The sequence below is a fragment of the Triticum aestivum genome, chromosome 2D, assembly GCF_018294505.1.
Source record: "Triticum aestivum cultivar Chinese Spring chromosome 2D, IWGSC CS RefSeq v2.1, whole genome shotgun sequence".
Classification (NCBI taxonomy): domain Eukaryota; kingdom Viridiplantae; phylum Streptophyta; class Magnoliopsida; order Poales; family Poaceae; genus Triticum; species Triticum aestivum.
The window spans coordinates 301,920,071-301,927,467 of record NC_057799.1 but is presented as its reverse complement, the minus strand read 5'-3'; positions in this window follow the sequence as shown (position 1 = coordinate 301,927,467).

Genomic DNA, 7,397 nt, shown 5'->3' with positions numbered 1-7,397 from the left:
CACGAGAGGTTCCGGAATGGTCCGGAGGTAAAGATTTATATATGGGAAGTCTTATTTTGGTCGCCGGAAAAGTTTCGCGCTTTATCGGTATTGTACCGGGAGTGCCGAAAGGGGTCCGGGGGTCCACCAAGGGGGTCCACCAGCCCCGGGGGGCCACATGGGCTGTAAGGGGTGCGCCTTGGCCTATATGGGCCAAGGGCACCAGCCCCAAGAGGCCCATGCGCAAGAGATAAGAAAAAAAGGAGAGTCCTAAAGGGGGAAGGCACCTCCGAGGTGCCTTGGGGGGGAAGGACTCCCCCCTGGCCGCACCCTTCCTTGGAGGAAGGGGCAAGGCTGCGCCCCCCCCCTCTCCCTTGGCCCTATATATAGTGGGGGGAAGGGAGGGCAGCAAGACAACAGCCTTGGGCGCCTCCCTCCTCCCCTGCAACACCTCTCTCTCTCTCGCAGAAGCTCGGCGAAGCCCTGCCGGAGACCCGCTACATCCATCACCACGCCGTCGTGCTGTTGGATCTCCATCAACCTCTCCTCCCCCCTTGCTGGATCAAGAAGGAGGAGATGTCGCTGCACCGTACGTGTGTTGAACGCGGAGGTGCCGTACGTTCGGCACTCGGTCATCGGTGATTTGGATCACGGCGAGTACGACTCCGTCATCCACGTTCATTGGAACGCTTCCGCTCGTGATCTACAAGGGTATGTAGATCCACTCCTTTCCCCTCGTTGCTAGTAGACTCCATAGATGCATCTTGGTGAGCGTAGGAAAATTTTAAATTATGCTACGATTCCCAACAGTGGCATCATGAGCCAGGTCTATGCGTAGTTACTATGCACGAGTAGAACACAAAGTAGTTGTGGGCGTTGAGTTTGCCAATTCTTCTTGCCGCTACTAGTCTTTTCTTGTTTCGGAGGCATTGTAGGATGAAGCGGCCCGGACCGACTTTACACGTACTCTTACGTGAGACAGGTTCCACCGACTGACATGCACTAGATGCATAAGGTGGCTAGCGGGTGTCTGTCTCTCCTACTTTAGTCGGAACGGATTCGATGAAAAGGGTCCTTATGAAGGGTAAATAGAAATTGGCAAATCACGTTGTGGTCATACGTAGGTAAGAAACGTTCTTGCTAGAAACCTACAAACCACGTAAAAACTTGCAACAACAATTAGAGGACGTCTAACTTGTTTTTGCAGCAAGTGCTATGTGATATGATATGGCCAGAAGATGTGATGAATGATATATGTGATGTATGAGATTGATCATATTCTTGTAATAGGAATCACGACTTGCATGTCGATGAGTATGACAACCGGCAAGAGCCATAGGAGTTGTCTTTATTATTTTGCATGACCTGCGAGTCATTGAATAACGCCATGTAAATTACTTTACTTTGTTGCTAAACGAGATGGCCATAGAAGTAGAAGTAATCGTTGGCGTGACGACTTCATGAAGACACAATGATGGAGATCATGATGATGGAGATCATGGTGTCATGCCGGTGACAAAGATGATCATGGTGCCCCGAAGATGGAGATCAAAGGAGCATGATGATATTGGCCATATCATGTCACTATTTGATTGCATGTGATGTTTATCATGTTTCTGCATCTTATTTGCTTAGAACGATGGTAGCAAGTAGGATGATCCCTTATAATAATTTCAAGAAAGTGTTCACCCTAACTGTGCACCGTTGTGAAGGTTCGTCGTTTCGAAGCACCACGTGATGATCGGGTGTGATAGATTCTTACGTTCGAATACAACGGGTGTTGACGAGCCTAGCATGTACAGACATGGCCTCGAAACACACGCAATACACTTAGGTTGACTTGACGAGCCTAGCATGTACAGACATGGCCTCGGAACACGGAGGACCGAAAGGTCGAGCATGAGTCGTATAGAAGATACGATCAACATGGAGATGTTCACCGATCTTGACTAGTCCGTCTCACGTGATGATCGGACACGGCCTAGTTGAACTCGGATCATGTTTCACTTAGATGACTAGAGGGATGTCTATCTGAGTGGGAGTTCATAATCAGATGAACTTCATTATCATGAACATAGTCAAAAAGTATTTGCAAATTATGTCATAGCTTGCGCTTTAGTTCTACTGGTTAAGATATGTTCCTAGAGAAAATTTAGTTGAAAGTTGGTAGTAGCAATTATGCGGACTGGGTCCGTAAACTGAGGATTGTCCTCATTGCTGCACAGAAGGCTTATGTCCTTAATGCACCGCTCGGTGTGCTGAACCTCAGCGTCGTCTGTAGATGTTACGAAACATCTGACATACACGTTTTGATGACTACGTGATAGTTCAGTGCGGTTTAGAATTGTGGCACCCAAGACATTTTTGAAACGTCGCAGAACATGTGAGATGTTCCGAAGACTGAAATTGGGATTTCAGACTAGTGCCCACGTCAAGAGGTATGAGACCTCTGACAAGTTTCTTAAGCCTGCAAACTAAGGGAGAAAAGCTCAATCGTTGAGCATGTGCTCAGATTGTCTGAGTGCCACAATCGCTTGAATCGAGTGGGAGTTAATCTCCCAGATGAGATAGTGATAGTTCTCCATAGTCACTGCCACCAAGCTAGTAGAGCTTCGTGATGAACTATAACATATCAAGGATAGTTATGATGATCCTTGAGCTATTCGCGATGTTTGACACCGCGAGAGTAGAAATCAAGAAGGAGCATCAATTGTTGATGGTTAGTAAAACCACTAGTTTAAGAAGGGCAAGGGCAAAAGGGATACTTCATGAAACAGCAAGTCGTTTGCTGCTCTAGTGAAGAATCCCAAGGTTGAACCCAAACCCGAGACTAAGTGCTTCTGTAATGAGAGGAACGGTCACTAAAGCAGTACTACCCTAGATACTTGGTAGATGAGAAGGCAGGCAAGGTCGACAGAAGTATATTGGATATACGTTATATGAATGTGTACTTTACTAGTACTCCTAGCAGCACCAGGGTATTAGATACTGGTTCGGTTGCTAAGTGTTAGTAACTCGAAATAAAAGCTGCGGAATAAATGGAGACTAGCTAAAGGTGAGATGACGATATGTGTTGGAAGTGTTTCCAAGGTTGATGTGATCAAGCATCGCATGCTCCCTCTACCATCGAGATTTGGTGGTTGCGCTGAACATGATTGGATTATGTTTACCGCAAAATGGTTATTCATTTAAGGAGAATAATGGTTACTCTGTTTATTTGAATAATACCTTCAATGGTCTTGCACCTAAAATGAATCTCGATCGTAGTGATACACATGTTCATGCCAAAAGATATAAGATAGTAATGATAGTACCACATACTTGTGGCACTGCCACTTGAGTCATATTGGTGTAGAACGCATGAAGAAGCTCCATGTAGGTGGATCTTTGGACTCACTCATTTTTGAAAAGATTGAGACATGCGAACCATGTCTATTGATATATATGCATGAAGAAACTCCATACAGATGGATCATTTGGACTCACTTGATTATGAATCACTTGAGACATGCAAATCATACCACATGGGCAAGATGACTGAAAGGCCTCGTTTTCAGTGAGATGGAACAAGAGAGCAATTTATTGGAAGTAATACATTTTGATGTATGCAGTCCAATGAATGCTGAGGCATGCAGTGGATATCGTTATGTTCTTACTTCACAGATGATTTGAGTGGATGCTGAGTGTATTTATTTGATGAAACACTAGTCTGAATTATTGAAAGGTTCAAGCAATTTCAGAGTGAAGTTGAAGATTGTCGTGACAAGAGGATAAAATGTCTATGATATGATCATAGAGATGAGTATCTGAGATACGAGTTTGGCACACAATTGAGACATTGTGGAAAGTGTTTCACAATTAATACCGCCTGGAACACCATAGTGTGATGGTGTGTCCGAACATCATAACTGCACCCTATTGGATATGGTGCATGCCATGATGTTTCTTATCAAATTACCACTATCGTTTATGGGTTAGGCATTAGAGACAACCACATTCACTTTAAAAGGGGCACCACGCAATTCCGTTGAGACGACACCGTTTATAGAAACCTAAGTTGTCGTTTCTTAAAAGTTTGGGGCTGCAATGTTTATGTGAAAAGTTTCAGGCTGATAAGCTCGAACCCAAAGCGGACAAATGCATCTTCATAGAATACCCAAAAACAGTTGGGTATACCTCCTATCTGGAAGCAAAAGTAATTGCTTCTAGAAACGAGTCCTTTCTCGAGGAAAAGTTTCTCTCGGAAGAATTGAGTGGGAGGATGGTGAAGACTTGATAAGGTTATTGAACCGTCGCTTCAACTAGTGTGTAGCAGGGCACAGGAAGTTGTTCCTGTGGCACCTACACCAATTGAAGTGGAAGCTTATGATAGTGATCATGAAACTTCGGATCAAGTCACTACCAAACCTCGTAGGATGACGAGGATGCGCACTACTTCAGAGTAATGCGTGATCCTGTCTTGGAAGTCATGTTGCTAGACAACAATGAACCTACGAGCTATGGAGAAGCGATGGTGGGCCCATATTCCGACGAATGGCTCGAGGCCATGAAATCCGAGATAGAATCCATGTATCAGAACAAAGCCTGGACTTTGGTGAACTTGCCCGATGATCGGCAAGCCATTGAGATAAATGGATCTTTAAGAAGAAGACGGACATGGACGGTAATGTTACCGTCTATGAAGCTCGACTTGTGGCAAAGAATATTTTCACAAGTTCAAGGAGTTGACTACGATGAGTTTTTCTCATCCGTAGCGATGCTTAGGTCCGTCGGAATCATGTTAGCATTAGCTACATTTATGAAATCTGGCAGATGGATGTCAAAACAAGTTTCCTTACCAGTTTTCGTAAGGAAAGGTTGTATGTGATACAATCAGAAAGGTTTTGTCGATCCTAAGGATGCTAAAAGGTATGCTAGCTCCAGCGATCCTTCCATGGATCAGAGCAAGCATCTCGGAGTCAGAATATACGCTTTGATGGGGTGATCAAAGTTTTTGGGTTTATACAAAGTTTGTTAGAAACTTGTGTTTACAATAAAGTGAGTGGGAGCGCTACAACATTTCTGATAAGTATATGTGAATGACATATTGATGATCCGAAATGATGTAAAATTTCTGGAAAGCATAAAGGGTTGTTTGAAAGGAGTTTTTCAAAGGAAGACCTGGATAAAGCTACTTACATATTGGGCATCAAGATCCATAGAGATAGATCAAGACGCCTGATGATACTTTCAAAAGACAGCACACCTTGACATGATTTTGAAAGAGTTCAAAATAGATCAGCAAAGAAGGAGTTCTTGGCTGTGTTACAAGGTGTGAGTATTGAGTGAGACTCAAGACCTGACCACAGCAGAAAATAGAGAAAGGACGAAGGTCGTCCCCTATGCTTTAGACATAGGCTCTATAGTATGCTATGCTGTGTACCGCACATGTAGTGTGCCTTGCCATGAGTTGGTCAAGAGGGTACAATGGTGATCCGGGAAAGGATCTCATGACAGCGGTCGAACTTATCCTTAGCACCTAGTGGATTAAGGAATTTTCTCGATTATGGAGGTGGAAAGGAGTTCGTCGTAAAGGGTTACGTCGATGCGAACTTTGACACTAATCCGGATGACTCTGAGTAGTAAACCGGATTCGTATAGTAGAGCAATTATTTGAAATGGCTCCAAATAGCGCGTGGTAGCATCCACAAGATGACATAGATATTTGTAAAGCACACGGTTCTGAAAGGTTCAGACCCGTTGACTAATAACCTCTCTCACAAGCATAACATGACCAAACCAGAACACATTGAGTGATAATCACATAGTGATGTGAACTAGATCATTGACTCTAGTAAACTCTTTAGATGTTGGTCACATGGTGATGTGACCAGTGAGTGTTAATCACATGGTGATGTGAACTAGATTATTGACTCTAGTGCAAGTGGGAGACTGTTGGAAATATGCCCTAGAGGCAATAATAAATGGTTATTATTATATTTCTTTGTTCATGGTAATTGTCTATTATTCATGCTATAATTGTATTGTCCGAAATCGTAATACATGTGTGAATACATAGACCACAACCTGTCCCTAGTAAGCCTCTAGTTGACTAGCTCGTTGATCAACAGATAGTCGTGGTTTCCTGACTATGGACATTGGATGTCATTGATAACGGGATCACATCATTAGGAGAATGATGTGATGGACAAGACCCAACTTAAGCATAGCATAAAAGATCGTGTAGTTTCGTTTGCTAGAGCTTTTCCAATGTCAAGTATCTTTTCCTTAGACCATGAGATCGTGCAACTCCCGGATACCGTAGGAGTGCTTTGGGTGTGCCAAACGTCACAACGTAACTGGGTGACTATAAAGGTGCATTACGGGTATCTCCGAAAGTGTCTGTTGGGTTGGCACGGATCGAGACTGGGATTTGTCACTCCGTGTGACGGAGAGGTATCTCTGGGCCCACTCGGTAATGCATCATCATAATGAGCTCAATGTGACTAAGGCGTTAGTCACGGGATCATGCATTGCGGTACGAGTAAAGAGACTTGCCGATAACGAGATTGAACAAGGTATTGGGATACCGACGATCGAATCTCGGGCAAGTAACATACCGATTGACAAAGGGAATTGCATACGGATTGATTGAATCCTCGACACCGTGGTTCATCCGATGATATCATCGTGGAACATGTGGGAGCCAACATGGGTATCCAGATCCCGCTGTTGGTTATTGACCGGAGAGGCGTCTCGGTCATGTCTGCATGTCTCCCGAACCCGTAAGGTCTACACACTTAAGGTCCGGTGACGCTAGGGCTGTAGAGATATATGTATGTGGAAACCCGAAAGTTGTTCGGAGTCCCGGATGAGATCCCGGACGTCACGAGAGGTTCCGGAATGGTCCGGAGGTAAAGATTTATATATGGGAAGTCTTATTTTGGTCGCCGGAAAAGTTTCGCGCTTTATCGGTATTGTACCGGGAGTGCCGAAAGGGGTCCGAGGGTCCACCAGCCCCGGGGGGCCACATGGGCTGTAAGGGGTGCGCCTTGGCCTATATGGGCCAAGGGCACCAGCCCCAAGAGGCCCATGCGCAAGAGATAAGAAAAAAAGGAGAGTCCTAAAGGGGGAAGGCACCTCCGAGGTGCCTTGGGGGGGAAGGACTCCCCCCTGGCCGCACCCTTCCTTGGAGGAAGGGTCAAGGCTGCGCCCCCCCTCTCCCTTGGCCCTATATATAGTGGGGGGAAGGGAGGGCAGCAAGACAACAGCCTTGGGCGCCTCCCTCCTCCCCTGCAACACCTCTCTCTCTCTCGCAGAAGCTCGGCGAAGCCCTGCCGGAGACCCGCTACATCCATCACCACGCCGTCGTGCTGTTGGATCTCCATCAACCTCTCCTCCCCCCTTGCTAGATCAAGAAGGAGGAGACGTCGCTGCAC